Genomic DNA, 20,063 nt, shown 5'->3' on the forward strand with positions numbered 1-20,063 from the left:
ATGCAAGGTTAGCTGCTCCCCAGCAGGCCCCGAAGCTGCATACAGATCTCAGATGTGTTCAGTTTTGCATGATGCTTTTCATTAGAGTTGTACATTTGCTGGAATGGCTTAGACCAAATGCTCCTCTGTTCTCACCTGGAAACAGGATTCTCTTTTCTTCTGGATCATTGGCCTGATTACTAAAACTTCGTGAGGAAATGCTCTTGGTTAAATGTTAATGCGATGAGCTTTCTAACTGCCATAAGGCAACCGAAAAGCGTCCATAAAGATGAGAATAGGGTAGGTAAGCACTGTTCCTGCCTGACCTCCCACTCATTCTTTATATTTAGACTTTTTCATCTACTATTTGTAGTGAAATTCCTTTATCTCCCATTCTTTGAACAATGAATAAAACCACATAATTCTTTTTTTTTGCTCTTTCAAATGTTTAAATAACTAAACTTTCAAAAAATACACTTCTTAGGTTAAGTATTATAACTCAAATAGTTTCCTGTGACTACATGTAATTCTTTGGAAATATACCTTGATTTGCTTAGCACTGAGTTTTACAGTCTTTTCTCTAGAAGCCTGCCTGTTTCTATGCCTCTTGGCATCTGAACACATGGAATGTGGATATTAAAAGGTAAAAATTAATATTCCCAGTGTAAAGCTGATAAACCAGGTGTGCCAACATCAAATAAAATAAGTTATGAGGTAAAATGAAGCCATAGCTTCCTTTGGGAATATTCCTGATCTCAGACCTTCTTCCTGCCACAGTCTTCACTTGCAGCTAGAGTAGAGAAAAATGGAGACATCTCCTGTCATTAAAGAAGCATCTCTGTCTAATGGTTGAAATGAGCACGGGGTCCCCAATGTAGTTAGAGAAGGACTGAAGGAGCTGAAGGGTTTGCATCCCCTTAGGAAGAACAATAATATCAACCAACCAGACTCCCCAGAGCTCCCAGAGACTAAACCACCAACCAAAGAATACACATGGAGAGACCCATGGCTCCAGCTGCATATGTAGCAGAGGATGGCCTTGTTGGACATCAATGTGAAGAGAGGCCCTTGGTCCCAGTGTAGGGGAATGCCAGGACGGGGAAGCAGGAGTGGGTGGGTGGGTGGCAGAACACCCTCATTTAAAAGGAGGGGAGAGTGGGGTAGAGAGGAGAAACCAGGAAAAGGGATAACATCTGAAATGTAAATCAAGAAAACATCTAATAAAAATATTAAATAAAAAAAATAGAAGCATCTCCTTTGCAGCAGAAAGTGATCATTATAGAAATCTTCAAGTCAACATGCAGAGAACCATTCAGAGTAGCTCAGCCCACGATGATTCTTCCATAGCACAATTCCTGTACCTGTGGTCACAGAACACCCAGGAAGAGGGGGAAGGGAGATTCTAAGAACCAGAGTTCTCTAGAGTCTACTAAGAGATGTTTGCCTCATAGCTACTTATGACAGGCAAGCTGTGTCAGTGAAAACGTTCTAATGTGGCTTCTTAACCTGAACAATACCAACAAGAGGTGACATCCCAGGATAGGTGGAGAGAATCTCACAGGACCCCACCTGAAAATGAAGAGCTGCAAACAGCTAAAAGCAACGGAGAGATGAAGAATAAGTATTCCTGGAAATGAGTCCCTCATTATATCCAACACCCAGTAGTCAGCCATAATAGGGAACTGGTAGGGAACACTGGTAGTGAACAATGAAGAGACTCAGAATGATGTACTAGTTTTACTCGACTATATGTATATTAACAGCAATGATTATGGAAGAGGAGACTACATCAATTTCGGAGGGAAAGAGGTATGGGAAACATGGAAGAGGGAGGAGTGAGGAGATAGGGGAGGTGATATAACTATATTGTGATTAAGAAAAAAAATGGAAAAAATAAAATGAAGCCATAATAAGTACCCCAGCAGGTAAATACCAACTGAAAAAAATATGAATTAATTACATATATCTGCTTAAAGTTCTATCTAATTGAAATCCCAGGTAGGGGCAAAGAGATTATTATTCAGGAAAAAATACTCATTAATCAAAATTTTATATCTATATCTTTGAAGAACAATGATAAGAATTGATGCACAGAGAGACAGTAAGATTAAGAATCATGAGCTGAGTTTTGTTTTTGTGTAGTTGAAATGCAATCTATTCTTTTTCTGCATGAACAGATTTACATGTTTGAGATCCTGCTAAAGGGTCTATACACTTGTGACATGTGTATTTATGTCTGTTGTCCCTACAAATATGTTTATAAGATATTGTTCTATGTTGATAATATATTAATTAGGTGATAAAATGTAAACAGAAAGTGGATACATTTTATTCCTACATCCATATATCCATCACAGTCCTTAAACAAACATACCTCATAAGAATAAGTAATAATTTATTCTAAGGCCAATTTTTAAGAGACTGATATTATTCCAAGTGCTACAGTTATTTGGGTAGACAGTAGTATCATCACATAAGGGTCAAAGTTGAGAAACAAAATGTCCTCTTATATCTACATTGGAGATTTATTCCCCATATTCCAAGTTGTCATTTCTCAACACCTATGTCTAAATTTTGTGGCATCTGCATGGGATAAAAGAGATTTATGCATCAGAAAGTTATTTTATGTGAAGGCATGCATAAAATTCAAAGCATGGAAATTCATTATTTAATACTTTCCTTTCTGATCAAATCTTCTTTTAAGGGAATTTGAGTAGTTCTTCAAAATGGCATTTAATATAAGCAAGATGAAAGTGACTGGATATCTTTCAGATAAATAGAATGGATTATTTTCTTTCAACTCCTATCTAAAAAGTACCAATAGCTTCTTAGTTTCTAATGTGTTTGTTGTATTGCTTCAACTATATCTTTATTCTGAATATCCTATGTAAAAGAATACCTGACTGTGGTCAGAGTTTATGATGATATTCATCAAATCAGTATAATAATGTTTTATATTTTTGTTATTGTCTTGGTTTCTCTGAATTATTGATGCAGAATTTGTTTCAACTCAATTTTATTAGAACACATATAGATATCCTTCCTTAAAATATTGACTATTTTAGCTGAAAGACATATTGCTTTTCTACATGTCAATCATATCACGAAAAAGTATTTGCCTAATGTGTGGTGAAGAAAATCATCTGTAACACCTGACAGGGAATCTGAAGACAAAGGTCATGATGGCACTTTCTGCTTATAAGATGAATTATCTAAATCGATGGTGAAAAGTTAACATAGAACCCAAAAGAAACTTAGATGGCAGGATCTTGAAATTTTGATCATATCAACAAACACTGTAAGATAAAGATGATCAGAGCATTTAAGACAAACATCTTGTTTCTCACTAATCAGAGTCTGGGTACATTGCTAAGGAACAGTTTAAACAAGCTTTTATGGTGATCAGCTCCACGTGTTTAAGGCTGTTGGGAACACCTGCTGTAACTAAGATGGAGGGATCATAACTGGATGTATTGTGATCATCGCAGTACAATAATCCAATGTACAGACATTTCAACTCAAAGAGATATTAGAATTCAACATTAAGATGTGAGTCTGAGAAACTGGTTTTAGAATATTAGAGAAAACTCCCTTAGTAAAGTAATAAAGGAAACATTTGTAAAGCAGAAAAATCTGGAATGCAAATAAACACAACTTAGTTTCAGTAAGTTGAGAAGAGGCAGTGCATTGATAAATGAAAAGTTTTCCCTTACTAAGATGTTGTCTTCTACCAACAGATGTGCCTGCCCAGTACCATTCAGGATGTGATGATAAGCAAAATATGTCATTGAACTTTGCTTTCTACGTATGGACACTCTGATAAAACGTTCTTAGTAATTGAGCAAATAAAATATTCTAATAGGGACATAGAAATAGTGTGTAATTCAGAAGCTAATACAAGCAGCTTTCAAACGCTCACACATAAAAACTTTATATATGTTTAAAAGTTAGAAATTTTTTCTCAGTGATAGCATGAACGGTCATGAAATATTACACACTAACTTCCCTGATTTACACAGGAAATAGAATAGAAGTATGTTTAAAATACAAAAAAAAATGCAATATAGAAGACAGAAATTGTGGAGGGCAAAACTAAAAATGATAAAGCTTCACCTTCCTCAAAATGTAAGGCTCATAGCATTCTTAACTACAATATTGTTTTTAGCTTAAGTTCATTGAAAATTATCTTGAGAGAAAATATCTCTAAAAAGATTTGAAACATTTTTTGAGAATGTTGTACAATATATTTTGAACATATTCCCTCCCCACACTCCCATAGATCTTTCCTGATGTATCCTACCTCCATAACTATAAATATTTATGTTCCTTTATTTTATAGTTATTCACTTCATTTGTTCTGCTCATGTTCCTCTGGGTGTAAGGCCTTCTAAAGGAGTGTGATTGAGCTCTAAGGAGTGCATTTTAGAAAGAAAATACTTTGTATGGAATCGTCATCATTACTGTACAGCCACCATTGCTATAACAGCACTCCACAGAGCCTTGTAACCCTGTGGTACTCCATACTGTGGATCAAAGTAAGATGGATGCACATGCATATGAGATGGAGTACAAACTGATACAGGTATATCACATTAGGGAGGCCAGAATGATATTCAGGTTGTGTATGTGATATGAATATAGCAGAGAGGAAATATGAATAAAGATGTCTGGTACATAAGGGATACCAAAATGCTGAAATAAAGGACCAGAAGGTCCCAAGAAGAATAGAGTAACGTGGCAGAACATCCACAATCTATATGATTAGTAGTACTAGTGAGTATATGAAAGTTGAGGAAAGATACTCGCATATACTTTACCAATAGGGTATGAAGTTCCTGTGCATGCTAAGATATTTTCAGGAGGAGAAATTTTGACATGAGGGTTATCTTTGGTTTACTTAAGTAAATCACAGCTAGGCAATCTTTTAAAATGCCTTTTATATCTTTGATCATCTAAAATAATTTTTTGGATTAATATTATAAGTGAGGAACAAACTACTAACTTTGTGAATAGACAACGGCCATTTAGTTAAATACAGCACCACTTAGGAACTTGAGTTCATGTACATTTTAATACATTCACAGAACAATTGTCCTTCCTATTTATCAGCATCTTTCTCTGCACACCTTTATTTATCAGCGTCTTTCTCTGCACACCTTTATTTATCAGTGTCTTTCTCTGCACACCTTTCCCACTGGTGTTTGAGTCTGTTGCTCAGCAAGATGTTTGTTGTGTTTTTATTTGTTTGCTTTTTAGACAGAATTTTAAGAAAATCTTAATGAACAATATCCATGCTTTCCCATCAAAGGTATAGGCAGGGGATCCAATTATTCCAGTTCAGCCTGGCAGACATCAAGAGCAAGGAGGTTATTTGCTTCAAATGAGCTGTCAATAATTCTTTTTTACCCTTCTCAACTCCATCAAACTAATTCAAATCAGGCTTTAAAAATGACCATGAGCACACTGCAATAAGAGCTCTTACCAAGGTTATCAGTGACCATCCCATTGGAAATTCAATAGTTAGTTCTCAGTTCTTTTCTCCTCATCTTTAAAATCTTTTTTTTTTTTTTGGTTGCTTAACTTTTTGTATACCACAATTCCCTGTTTTGTCTCTGGGTCTAACTACAACATTGCAAACTTTCCAGATGTTTCCTCTTAGTTCTCTATTCTGTAAAATCTTGGAGTGCCAAGGCCACTTATTTCTCTTGGTGATCACATCTGGTCCAAGGCTTTGCATACTATCTATATGCTAATTAAGAGAAAAATTTGCAGCCAAACCAATTTTTCCTGAATTCTAGAACTTGTAGATTCATGTACTTTTGCTTTTTTTCTTTTCAAATTGAATGTCTAACAGACTTTTTTTTTAAGTTAACATGTCCCAAACTGATCTCTCTATGTTTCCTGTTTTTTTCTCTCTGCATATTGAAGTCTATCTACTCTATACACCAATTTTCAACCAATGCATTTGTTCAGAAAGACTATTGAGAATCACTTTTGACTGTGGCTGATACATCTATCACATTGTGATCTAAGGAGAATCCATGATGTCTATATTAAAAATACTCATATCTTCAAGTTTAGCCACTTCATCCAAATCACTGTCATTACTATACTTTCTTTGGGTCATTTTAATGTTCCCAACATTCACATCCAATAGTATGTGACTCTCTAGACACTTGCAATTTTCTTTTAATAAGTCATATTATGTCACTCTTCTTCTACAAAGCTTCATTTTATTTCACAAACCAACATCAAAACTCTGAAGTCTTGGATTACTAATATTTAATAACATATAGTAGGCTCGATTTGCATCAAAAGAGGCAGCCATCAGAAAATAATGGATTTAAGGCCTACCGAAAAGAAACGAAATCATGTCTGGCACTGAAACTTTAGGGAACTTAGGGCTAGTGAAGTCATAATTCTTAGAAGAGAACTTATGGTGCTACTTACTTTATGGTGCTAAAAATAAAATAGCATAGTTCCTAACTGTTTCTTAAGAACTTATCTTTTTACCTACAGATAAATGTAGCTCTCAGCCCTCATTGAAAAACCTTGCTTAGCAACACACAGAGACCATTACAGAAAACCACAAATGGTCAAAATGCAAAGATCACTTGATCATGGGGTGTTCAAATGCAGTTCATTGATTCATAACACAACTCCTCTATCTAAGGATCAAGGAACATTGTAGAAGAGAGGCCAGGAAGATGCCAGGATCTATTAGGTCCAGGGAAGCTGCTGTGACATGTGTCTTCTAGAGAAAAGGGACATTTCACCCATGATACCTCAACAATATGACTACCTAAATAAGACCTGAATAAGTACAAGACCAATGGACATGATAACATGGAAGAGTATCTCTTAATACTTTATCCATAGAAAAAGAAATATAGGCAACTAAAGGATGCAGCAAGTGGTTTAAATTGTCTATGCCAGGGGTAGGGCCTCTAACTGGATTTCTAATACCAAATTGTATTATATGCATCCAGATAACATTAAAGGAACAGAGCAGGTTGCCTTTATATAATACTTAAATTTTAATATTTAATATTTAATGTTCAATATATAATATAACATGTAATATACAATATATAATCTGTACTATGGAATATGATATAGAATGTTATATGATGACATATTATATGATATGTGATATATATGATATATGGTATATGATATCAAGTATGTATAATATAGCATACAATATACAGTAACAGTTAGAGGTATATATTACATAATAAATTATATACAACATATTTTGCATATATTATAAAAAATTTAAAGCTATGAATTTAAGAGAGATTGGTATGCATATAGTTGGAGGAAAAAAAGGAAAAGGGAGAAATGCAATTATATTTTAATTAAAAAATAAATGAAAAGAGATGGCATTAAGAATAAGATAAGTTGGAATGGATGCATTCAGATATTTCACCTAGCATTGCTACTAACCAATATAGACATTTTAAATATTTCTTTGTGGATGCATGTGTGTGTGTGTTGGGGGGTGGGTTGCTCAAGACACAATGCCTTTGTGTAACCCTTGCTGTCCTGGAATCCACTCTGTAGACTAGCCTGGCCTCATACTCAGAGGTCTCCTCCTTCTGCCTCCCAAGGGCTGGGATTAAAGGCATGTGTCACCACTGCATGGCTAAAATAATTTTCATTTGCTTTATCTATTCACTAAAACTGAGGAAGATGAACAATAAGATAGCTTTCATCTTTGACTTCTTTTTAAATTTTATTTTCATGGCAGGTTTTATAAAGTAAAATTCTATGGTCTCATATAGTAGGTACACATTTATTCATTTAGGCCATTTAAATAGGTCTAAAAATTTTTTAATAGGTTTAAAAATTATTTAAATTGTTGTATGTGAGTGACTTTTAAAAGTTTTTGTTTCTTATTGAATTAAACACTCACTAAAAAAGAAATTAGCTGGGCCTGGAGAGATGGTTCAAAAATTAAAAGGAATGGCTGCTCTTCCAGAGGTCCTAAGTCCAATTCGCAGCAACCACATAGTGGTTCACAATCATTGATAGTTGGATCTGATGCCCACTTCTGGCACACAGGTGTACATGTGGATAGAGTCCATATACATGTATATATCCATACCCATATTTATGTATATAAATGTATATGTATGTATATGTCTTAAAATTAAATTAATATTTTTATTAAAATTCCAAAAACAATGAGAAAATTGAAGTCCACATAAATACAGAGCTGAGATTTATCAGTAAAAACAATTTCTTCTAGGCATTATTTTTTTATTTTACAGCTGAACTAAAGGTATGTATTACAAGGCCTCCCTCCTTAGAAAATTATAAAAAAGTGACACCTTCTGTTAACTTCCCATTACACATTCATAATATTATCTTTCAATCTAGTATTATGAAGAATTCATGAAAGACATTAATCATACAGCATTGCTAAAGTCTCATTCCAGTGATAGTTGTGTATTCCTAAGTGGTTTATGAAGAGATTTAACAATTTGACAGATTTAAATATACCTGGTACTAACCCTTCCTGGAAAAGGAAAGAAACCTTACAAGGAAAACAACAAACTGAACATATAATATGATTGCCAAGAAAATTGAAATAGTATAGATAATTTTAGTGAGAAGGACAATGTTAATGGCTCATTCTCTGATGCTCAGGAAAATGAATCTTAAAAAATAAAATTAATCAAAGCAACATAATATATTCAGCAAAAGTGGGAACACTAAACTTACCCAATCTATAGGACATGGTAGATGTTGATTTAGGACACTGAATCTTGTAAATGTACCAAAACATGGCATGCCAGTCAGTAAAGAGAAGTCTAAAGGGCTATCAATCACATGCCTGGACAAAAGAGAATACCAAGGGGCCTGCTCACTTATTTTGGATTTGAAGGAAGGCATGAACAAGGTATGTCTCTTTAACCTAATTCTTCACAGTTTTTTTCATTTTCTTGCAAATGGCATGCTCTTTCTCATATGTGGATCATAGTTTGTAATACTGTGTGTATGTGCATGTAAATTTGTTTGAAAATACCATCACAATACGCTCTACTTTGAAAGTTGATTTTTAAAAATCAATTAAAAATTTAAAAATTAAAACCCCAAAGGACACTATCTTTTGACCTCTAAACTGACTCCACCAAACTTTTGCAGTCTTAACATCTACACACTTCCAAGCTGTTTCTTCCACTAGCTCACCTATGACGAAGGCTTGGTGTAACAGCAAGATATTGACACTATAAGGAAACTCAGTTAATCACCTTTGCTGTTGTCTTTAGAACAGTGACTTGAGAGTTTGTCATCTGTTTTTAGATTTCCCAACTGCCTGCTGGAAAAGCACAGGAACAGGAATTCTCTGAGAACAGCTTTTCACCCCTAGGGTCCCATGACTAATGAATGCACTGTCGTCTGCTCCTGCTTTCTAAATGGAAACCTACTACATTTTTCCCCCTGTGGTAAAGTATCTACTTTATGACCATAATAAATAGCAATTGCCCTTTAACGGCAACTTTAGCTGTGACCATTATGGCGGAATCTTAGAGAGTAAAAACACTAATGGGAGGGATGCAGTGCTAATTATAGTAAGGGTGTGAAGGCATTACATAAGAACTCCCTCGAAATTAAGTAAAACCCAGGCTAGTTCTAATTACAGTCTGTCTGGAAGAGATAAGCAAAATTAAGCCCCGCCCTGCCTTTAAGTGCATTTTAAACCTAATAACAAAATATGGCCAAATTGCCTGTAAAAATATTACCAATACAGGATTATGGAAGAAAATGTTCTCTTCTGTATCAAAAAGCAAAGAAAAAGAGATGAACTGAAGGGATAGAAAGCATTGTGAAACACCATTCTCTTTCTAGTTTGCACACCTAACCTGACCCATTTTGTCAGTGTTCCATTCATTAAACTGTCAGGTATGAGTTTACTCCTAGGGAGTTTTGCTTCTGAAAAAAACGTAGGTTTGTTGTTGTTGTTTGGTTTGGTTTGGTTTGGTTTAGTTTAGTTTAGTTTAGTTTAGTTTAGTTTAGTTTAGTTTGGTTTGGTTTTGATTTTGGTTTTGGTTTTTTTCTAGACAGGGTTCCTCTGTATAGCCCTGGCTGTCCTAAAACTCACTCTGTAGACCAGGCTGGCCTCGAACTCAGAAATCCACTTGCCTCTGCCTCCGAAGTTCTGAGATTAAAGGTGTGTGCCACCACTGCCTGGCTAATAAGTTTTAATCATACACTTTACATACAAATTACTGTACAATCATTTTAATAAAGTGAAATAGTAAGTGAAAGTAGAAAACAGAAAGCTAATGCCTTCCCCTTAGAGACTCAGCAAATGGACCTTTCATCGCCCCAGTTAGTGACAGAGTGAACAGTCTAGAAACAGGCTAGGGCATTGTGAATGGGCTATTGAGATCTGAAGGGCCCAGTGCTAAACCAGGGGCCTGAGTGGTCGTCACCGAATTTGTTTCTGTGGGAGCAGAGCCAAAAGTCTCTTGTGAACCCGGAAGTTTAGAGAAACCTGGTTTAGCAGTACTGTGTAGTGCGGCTTCTACCAACACTACTGAAGTACCAACAATGCACTTCAACATAAACTCTTTACAGCATGAATCAATGGTGTCCATAGTGCACTAGGTAAGTGAATACTCTGCTTCCAGACACTTGAATTGTGTTTCCAAGCACACACAGGGAAGACCCCCCTGGGTGCACCGGCCGGGGCAAGCAGCTTGGACTTTGTAACCAGGTATGCTCCAAGTTCAGTTCCCTTGCAGTTACTGGTCTTTTGATTCATAGAAGAGCTTGGTAGCCTTGGGCATGACTCCCAGCTATTCTGCTGCCTGCCTCTGCTGCCACTTGCGTCCTTTCCAGGCATCAGCCTCAGTTGTGTTGCAGCCTCTGCCCCTGGCACTGTGTACTGCAGGAGCATGCCTGTGGGTGGCTTGGGTGCCGCCTGCTTTAGAGGCAGGCAGGCTCCCAGGAGGGTGGTATAAGTGTATATGTCTTTGTCTCCAGGAGTGAAGCCTTCTGTGAGAATCTGGACAGTACAGACATGTGCAATCTTGAATTCACGATGACTGTCTCCATCCAGAACCAAGCATCTCTGGTTGTTGAAAAGACGACTTCTCTGAGTCCCCAAAAGTTGCAAGGCAAGGTAGCTCCACTTAGGAGCACCTTCAGCTGCTTGTCATAAAACTCAGCCTCGGGGCCGGACACCAGGGCACAGTCAGCACACTGGTGCACTAGGGTCCACGAAGCACATGCGCCAAAGTGAGCATTTCCCACAGCAGCGGCAGTGATGCTTTCTGGTGATAAACTCAAACTTGGCATCACATTGCATACATCTTGGACACTCCTTTGTCTGGTACCCACTGTGCCTCCTCCAAGCCGAAAGGGCTTCCAAAGGCATGGTGCTCTGGCAAGTGCACAAGCTTTGGAGAGATGGCTCAGCAGTTAAGAGCACGGACTGCTCTCCTGGATGTCCTGAGTTCAAATTCCAGCAACCACAGCGTGGCTCACAACCATCTGTAATGGGATCTGACGCCCTCTTCTGGTGGGTCTGAAGACAGCTACAGTGTATTTAGATATTTTGAGGGGGAGAAGCCAAAACAAAAAACAAAAACAAAAACAAAAAAAAACAAAAACAAAACAAAAAAAAACATGTTTTAACATTGATTTAAAAGAAAGATTTTGAAAAGTAAGGTTTCCAGGTTTAAGATATTCAAAGTCTTCCCCTTTTGCTTTTATGTCACTGGAAATTTCAAAACCTTTTTTTTTTTTCAATGAGCCTGAAGGGTATTTTTTGACTCTATTAAACTTGTCATTAACTCTCTTTCTATAATTACTCATTATATAGTGACAACTAACCCTAATATTGCCATAAGAAAGTAAAAGTAATCTTCCCTAAAATAGAGCCCCTGAATTGGATATCTAATACTAAGTAGTTAATGATGAAATTATACACATACAAGAATCATTATAAGAGATAAGTAAGCTGTATTAGTAAAATTAAAGGATATATTTATGTCCTCTAGAAATTAAAGAAGGAGAGGCAATTAATTTGATAGAGTAAATTGATGTTAAATGGGAATGTTTGGAAGGAGAAAAGAAGGAAACAAGTGATGTAATTGTGTATTTTTTGAAAGAAATATACACAAAAAATTAAGGTAATATGTTAGCCCTTAAACTTGGAAGATTTTAGTTTGATAAAACTCTACAATTGAAAGCAATACATAATTTTAGTCCCTTTCATCAGTTGCGTGATAAATATAGTTTTTTTTTTATCATGCAGTAATTTTTTTTAATTCTGTTGCATTTCTTATTTCTTCCCTGGTTTGCATTGATACTTGATTGCCTTGAAATATAACAGAAATAGGGGTGCAAATTTATCTGATTTTACTTGTATTTTATAAATAAGAAGCTTGTGGGTTCTTAAGAAAATCTTGTTTTTAGATCTGCCACTTTTCAAAGTACTTTCATTTGAAATCTGAGATAGCAGCCATATTACAAATAATCAACATAATTGAGTGAGAGTCTATAATTTAAAATATACACATTATTTTGACATCATAAAATAAGTGCATCAATATGAAGAGAAGATAAATACACTTGTGTTTAAGAAATGACAGTCCTGGCTGAAGCCATTTAAAGCCATCAAAAATATCCCATAATCTCTAAATTATAGGTATTAAGGTTAACCCAAATAGTTATGGCAAGTATCTTAAGAATGGCCTTTCCCCTTCAAAGCATTTATTATCTACAGCAGGCTTTATAATTTGCCAATATCTGTAGTTTCATGTGACTAAGGGCACATGTCACACTCCTACATCTGAACATTATGGACCCTATGTGCAGTCCCACATTTACATCATTAAAAAAGCACCTATAACATTAATATGTGCTCCCTGTGGTCAATAATCATATCACTACTACTCCTGAGTATATGTTTTCAGATACAGAGTCCTCCACATACTTTAGCTTTCTAACATATGTAGCTCCATTTTTCCACTGATGCTAAGTCTAATAAAATGGAAAAAATCTCCACAGCAGTCCTAAGGTTCCCAAAGCATTCTTTGTTATTTCCTGAATTCTCACTGTGTATTTTTTTTCCTAGTCAGGGTTTCGCTGTATAGCTCTGGCTGTCCTGGAATCCACTGTTAGACGAGGTTGGCCTTGAACTCAGAGATCCCCTTACCTCTGCCTCCTGAGTCAAATCACTCCTAAGTTAAATCCCTCCTGGGATTAAAGGTGTGGACTACCACCTCTCCATACATTTTATCTTTTAAAATTAAATTAGATTAATAAGAATTCAAATGTGGACATGATTTTTCAATTGTCTTTTGATTTTTCTGAGCTAAATCTCTGTCATGTGAAGATACTTGCCCCCGCATTCACACACAGACACACACACACACACACACACACACACACACACACACACATATGTAGCAGATTCACTGTCAGGACACACACACTTTCATATGTAGACAGAATCAGTTTTTCCAGTTTTCCTCCTCTTGGTGGAAACTTCAACCCCGGTTATATTTCTCTTGCTATTGCCTGGTTTTTTTTCCCCCTTAGTATAAGTCATTATAATCAGTCATCCTCTGCTTTCTGTCTTTTTCCTGCTATCCAACACTTTCTGTTTAACATTGTCAGTGTCTCTCAGGATGGCTACCTATCACTTTAAGACAGGGTTTCTCAGTCAAAGCACTTCTCATGACTTGGGAGTATATATGATGTTGAGGAAACTCAAAGTGATAGTATTAATGTTATAAACTATTTACTAGTAGAAGACATTAAATAGGACGAAGAAGAATTCGGCTATATTAAGAACATCACAGCAGTAAAAATGCACTATATTTAGGAGCTTCTCTTGGGTTATGATGAGAGAGGCTTTCACACGCACACACACACACACACACACACAAAACCAACCAACCAACCAACCAAACAAACAAACAAGCAAAAACCAAAAAGGCCAACAGTAAAACAAAGAATTATAAAAAATAAAATAAAATAAATATCACAGTGATGAGGGAGAAATGGAAGTAAGGAGGAAGGAATACCATTTTGATCTTAAATTTAGATCTAACATCCACCTGTTTAGGCTCAGGCTCTACTGTGTCTCTATTGGGCAGTTGAAGGTGGAGCCCAGTGCAAAGTCTTCTTAGGTAAATGAAGTCTGACCTTGTAGCACAGTGTACAGACAGGGCCTCATTCCTTCTTCTATTTCCCTCTCTAGCCAGTAGGTGAATAGCTTTGCTCTGCTGTGTTTTTCTTCCAGGATATGTTGTATCATCATAGGTGCAAGAACAACAGGGCTTCAAGAAGATACACTGTGCTAAAGAGGGGAAAACTACAGTGGTTAGTGAAACAAACAAGTGGGGATGCTACATAGATAGCTGAGACTATGACCATGGCCCCAGTAAGTGGCTGACATAGCTCAGTTCACCTAATATCAACTGTTAAATTCTTCTAGCAATAGGCTTCTAGATTTCTAAAATAAAATGTCCCTTGAAAGTCCTTTCCAAAAGAAATAACTAAGGTGGTAAATTTAAAGTATACTTGTGCTCAAGTGTAATGGAAAGAAAAAAGATAAACTGAATGATACAGTGGTAACAGTGGATTAGAAGCTTGAGTTTAGTTCTATAATCAAGTGGTAGACACCAAAATCTACTCTTGAAATTAAATTTTAGTTATTTAGTGTACTGTTGTCCTTTAAATTAGCACTTCTTGTATATATATGTATATATTTATATATATGTATTATAGATATATGTATGTACAAGGAATATATGTGTATGTATATATATGTGTATGTGTGTGTGCATGTGTATGTGTGTGTGTGTGTACAGAGAGAAACAGAGAGAGACAGAGAGAGGAGAGAGAGAAGGGAACAAGGAGAGATAGATATGTATAATAGCATCAATATATTATTTTTTCTTGGAATTCTTGAATGGCTGGATAAATTTAGGGCTTCTCTTTCTGAGTATGTCTGATAAAGAATAAACAGATTGAGTGGTGGCTCTATGATCTTTGGAAGGCCTAGAATTAATAAATATATTTCTAAAGGTGTGATTACATACAGCTAAACCCCAAATGGGAGTTTTAGTGATCTAACAGTAAGTGTTTATTTGATATTCTCTAGTTCATAGCAGTTCCCTAGGGCAATTGGAAGGCAAAGATAAATAATGTTTCTAGAATTCCCTAGTTTATTTATGCTCATATGAAATACAGTGAGAGGCACACAGGTGGGTTGAATAATTTGCTACAGCAAAATGAGTATTCAACAGAACCTTTGTCCAGTGTGACACAAACATAAAATATTTGTCCAAACTCATAGTTTCTTTTCAGATGTTCATATTAAATAAGTTTTTACTTTTTATTCCCACATTTCAAAACACTGCATACTGACCCTTGGACCTGGTAACCTCTTATTGATTTAATGTCCTTTTTCAAAGAAAAAAGGTGCTTCATTGATCATGTTTTCAAATTTGAAATTTATTTTTACAATAAATTTAATCTTTATAAATACTTCTTGAGTCTTCTTTTGAATCAGCTCTGTTTTATTGAGTAGATGGGCAAAGACAGAGTGATAGACATGCAGGCCCACAGGCCAACAGTTGGAGTTCAGAAATAAACAGTGGTGTGAATGATACATGGAACATAGGGTAATTACAATGAAAGCTTCATTTGGCTCTGAAGGCACACAATTAGTTTTAGAGAAGAGCTTTTCTTCCATAATTATTCCATGTTGTACATGGGCCAATACTGAAAACATTTCATAGTCCCCAAGAACATATCAAGTGTTGGAGTGAGTGGGGACCCACAAACCTAGAAGGTATAGAGATAAAATTGCTTTATTGCAAATAATACACAATGTAAAATGTCATTCTTAGAGATTTTTTTTTTCTGCATGCAATGAAACCATTCAATTTACAGGGTACAGAAGAATTAAACTCAGGAGAAAATATTATAGAGTTTATTTTACTGAATTCATCTTCAGTTAAAAAAGAAAGAAGAAGACAAGAAGACCTAAACCTCAAGCCATCTCCAGGTGCAACTATTGTCAAAGTAAGAGTTAAATAAATTTCTGCATGGCTTGCTTAGATGACTTTTCCTAGTGTATAAATAGAATTAGTGAATATAAGATGTATCAAAATTATGAGTGTCAGTAAAGCAACATACCCTTAAAATAGAGGTTCGTACGGAATGAGAAAAGCATTCAAAGCAAGAGGAAATGGAAACACACATGAAGCGCCTGTTTCCCATGTATGTCTCATTGTCCTCTTCCTACTCATCCATATACATGCCATTCCAGTTAACATGCAAAACAACAGAGCAATGCTGTTGCTGTTCTGCCACTTAGGAGGCCGAGGCTCCCAGAGTTATGGAAATGTACCATATCGAGTACAGAATTAGCAAGGAAAGCTTTCAAATTTGCCTTCACATAGATCTGTGTTCACAACCATGCTTCAAACTTCCTCTCTCTCTCCTCCCACTGTGCTGTTCTCTGCTGGCCATGGCAGGGTTGGCAGCAATGACTGGCAGGTCTGACTCACTGAATGCAACTTCTGGTGAAAGGAGGCCACAGGCAAAGCAATTAATGCTCAGCTGTTTCTTCTCATCAAGTCTCTGGACACAATGTGGGCTTAGCACTCAGCACTAGGGAAAGAAAAGATGGTAGAAATGCTGGTCTGCTGTTAATACTGAGAGCTCAGTTTATCAAAGAAGCAGAGAGTTGTAGACCTGCAAGTATACATTCTGTCCCTTCAGTGTTTTCTGTTTGCTCCTCTCCCCCACTAAAAGATGTTGTTTAGTTTCTTGAAGTGTAAAGTGGTTTGAGATTTATTTGGTATTATTTGCCATGTGAATTTTGTTTGTAAGAAAGCAGAAATCAATGAACATATATATATATATATATATGGACCTGAAGTGCCCATAGTATAATGAGTCTGAATCATTATGCATATCATTCTGGACCTGAGTTTTTCTCCAGAACAAAATCTAAAATTAGATTACATAAATTTTATAGATTCCCAGTTAGTAAATCTGATCTAATCAATCATCCAGATTCGTAGGATGATTTCGTTTTTCTACATACTGTTGGCCATTGCAGAAATATAAATCCTCATGTGCTATTGAGCAATAAGGAAGCCTATTGAGGGTTCAGCAGAGCATATGTGTGCTCAAAGAATGTAGGACCATTTTCATCCTCCCTTGAACAGTTGATGGGGAAAGCAACTAGGGCTGTGTTGTAATTGTTAAAGGATCATTGGTCCCTATTTTAATTAGTGCTTGCCTTAATATGAGTCTGCTAGTGCTTTGGACTGACCTTCGGACTTGGGAGGATATGCTTCTTGCTTCTCCATCTATGTTCAAGGTACACTTGCTTTTGTTGAGTGCACTGATGCTTAAAATGCTGGGGAAAGGTTAGGATTAATTCCAATGACAGGTGTTTAGCCCTAAGCCATCAACTTGAAAGCAAAAATACTGAGACTTAGTTGGGAATATACATTTTGCAACTAGACTTCTCCCTTCCTGTCCTACAGTTTATTTCTTTAATATGTTGTATATTATGTAATAGGATAAATGTTTCTGTTTTGTCTTAACATAATTGCAAATGTTGGAAGGACAAGTTAATCATCTTTTATTCCTATGGCAAAGGACCAACTTTAGTTGTAATTAAAAGTGGGTTTCTTTCCTCAAACTGTACTAGAGAGTTCAATTTTACTCCTTCTCTATTGTATAAGATCAAATAGAGAGCCCAGAGACATAAATACAGTTATTTATTTATTTATATCCAACTCTAAGTAACCTGTAAACAGCTGTCATAGCCATGATGGATAGATTAAAACATAGACCATTTGAAGATGTCAAACATCATATGATCTCAAGAAAGATGTATGCTCAATTTGTCTTGTAGCCAAGTATTTTGGGTAAGAGTAAGTTCAGGTTAAAAACTTAGGAGTAAATGTATGTGATAGAGGTTGGGGACTCTTACTGAAGAATAGGAGAAAGGATTTCAGTCCCTGAACGGGATAGGAACTCCACAAGAAGACCAACAGAGCCATCTCACCTGGACCCTTGGGGCTCTCAGAGTCTGAACCACCAACCAAAGAACATATATGGGCATAATCTAGATGTCCTCAAACATAGGTAGCAAATGAGCAGCTTGGTATTCATATGGGTTCCAATCAAGTGAAGAGAGGGTTGTCCCTAAAGCTGTTGCCTGTATGTGAGATATGTTCTTCTACTTGGGCTTCCTTTTCTGGGAGAGGAAGCACCTAGCCTTGCAGAGACTTGAAGTGCCAGGATGGGTGATTACCCAAGGTGGAGGAGAAGGGGAGAGGAAATGAGGGAAGGTTTATGGGAGGGGGTAACCAGGAGGGGAACAGTGAATGGGATATAAAGTGAATAAGTGAAAAATAAAATTAAATAAAAAATGCATGTGACATTTGGCTGAGCTTTTGGAAGCCCCAAGCCAGAGAGGAGGTTTATTATTCTTTCATTTTCCACAGAATTCTTTGCATATGTACAAATCATGACTGCTCTGGTTGGAATATAATCACTTATACACTATTGTGTTTTAACAGTGTTAAGTAGCAATGTTTTGGAAAGTTGAACACATTGTAGGAGCTGGAATATCAGTAGAGGATAAAAGGTCAATAGTCCACATTGTGACTAGCTATCTCAAATCCCTGCTGCCCTGGACAAGACTTATTGCCATTGTGTTAATGTCTAACCCATATTTATCCTAAAACCGGTCATTTCTTTATCTGTCTTTTCTACCATACTTATAGCTATTACTTACCCTAACTTCATTCTATACTTCCTGACAAGAAATCTTTGTCACAGCACAGCAAAAGTACCTAACCTGGTAAATGTTAGATAACATGACTTATTATCTGTATGATGACTGCTGTGTCGGCTTCCTATGCTTCATGTGCACTACTGTCCTAAAGAATTTATATGGTTTGTTATTGTGTCTTCCATTACAGAAATCTAAAATATCTAGCTCATAAAGACTTAAACCAATGTAACTACCAAATGTACAGATGAATACAAGTCCTTTGTGAGTGATAATGAAAAAGTGTAAATAGGAACTGATCTCTGAGCTTTCTAAAATGACACTCATTAATTCCATATAAATGTACTTTCAAATATTTCTTTAATTTAAAAAAGTACTTCTTTTTTGTTCTGACTGCAGCTTCCATTTCTCCTCCAGTCCTAGTGCCTCCCTCTTGTTTCCTCACCATTGTCCATCTACCTCTCTTCTCCTTCTCAGAAGAGTGGAGTTCTCCCGTAGATATCAATCAGCTTGGAATATCAAGTTGAGGTAAGATTAGGTACATCTTCTTTAATTGAGACTAGAGGAGGCAGCCAAGTTGGGGGAATGAGATTGAAAGACAGGCAGCCTAGTCAGAGACAGCCCCGACTCCTGCTGCTAAGTGTCCCACATGAAGACAAAGCTGCACAACTGTTACATATATGCAAATGGTCTGTGTCCATCCCAGGCATGCTCTCTGGCTGGCAGTTCAGTCTCTATGAGCCCAGGTTAGTAGGTTTTTCCTATAGTGTCCTTGATCTCTCTGGCTCTTTCAATTCTTCCTCTCCATCTTCCATAGGAGTCCCCAATTTCCTCTTAAGGTTTGGCTGTGGGTCTCTTTCTCTAGTTTAATTTTAAGTAAAATGGAAAACATCAACTTGGGCTTTTTCTTTCCCACACAGAATGCTAATTTCAATTTTCATCAACAATTTGCCACTGCCATTAGAGTAGAAAGTCAGGGGTGGTCTTGAACCCCTGAGATTTTAGCTTGTTTTGACTCTTGGTTTTCTATTTTCTTCATATGTGACATTATTGATGGTTTTGTATTTCAAATGGTTTTACATAATATTCCACAATGAGGGGATAAAGGAACTTATGTCAGAGGGCTGTGTAAATGAGTTACTTCAAGCCAGGCATACTGGGATTAGTAAGTGGTTATTCTTGTCAATGTCCCATGGTCTTTCCCTATTTCTTCCCCTATTTGTGAAAAAGTATAACCATCATGCATACTGAGTTCTGTGAATAAAAATTAATAAATAATTTTTAGTTT

General features: G+C 36.4%; 1 protein-coding gene and 1 pseudogene across 10 annotated transcripts in view; both read right to left on the reverse strand.

Annotated features, from left to right (window-relative positions):
* Window positions 1–20,063, reverse strand: part of Robo2 (roundabout guidance receptor 2) — a 1,164,975-nt gene that overhangs the window by 953,250 nt on the left and 191,662 nt on the right. The window lies entirely within an intron of this gene.
* The window catches only part of LOC116086215, a 22,099-nt pseudogene continuing 12,223 nt past the window's right edge, over window positions 10,188–20,063 (reverse strand).

This window comes from Mastomys coucha, unplaced genomic scaffold, assembly GCF_008632895.1.
Source record: "Mastomys coucha isolate ucsf_1 unplaced genomic scaffold, UCSF_Mcou_1 pScaffold12, whole genome shotgun sequence".
Taxonomy (NCBI): domain Eukaryota; kingdom Metazoa; phylum Chordata; class Mammalia; order Rodentia; family Muridae; genus Mastomys; species Mastomys coucha.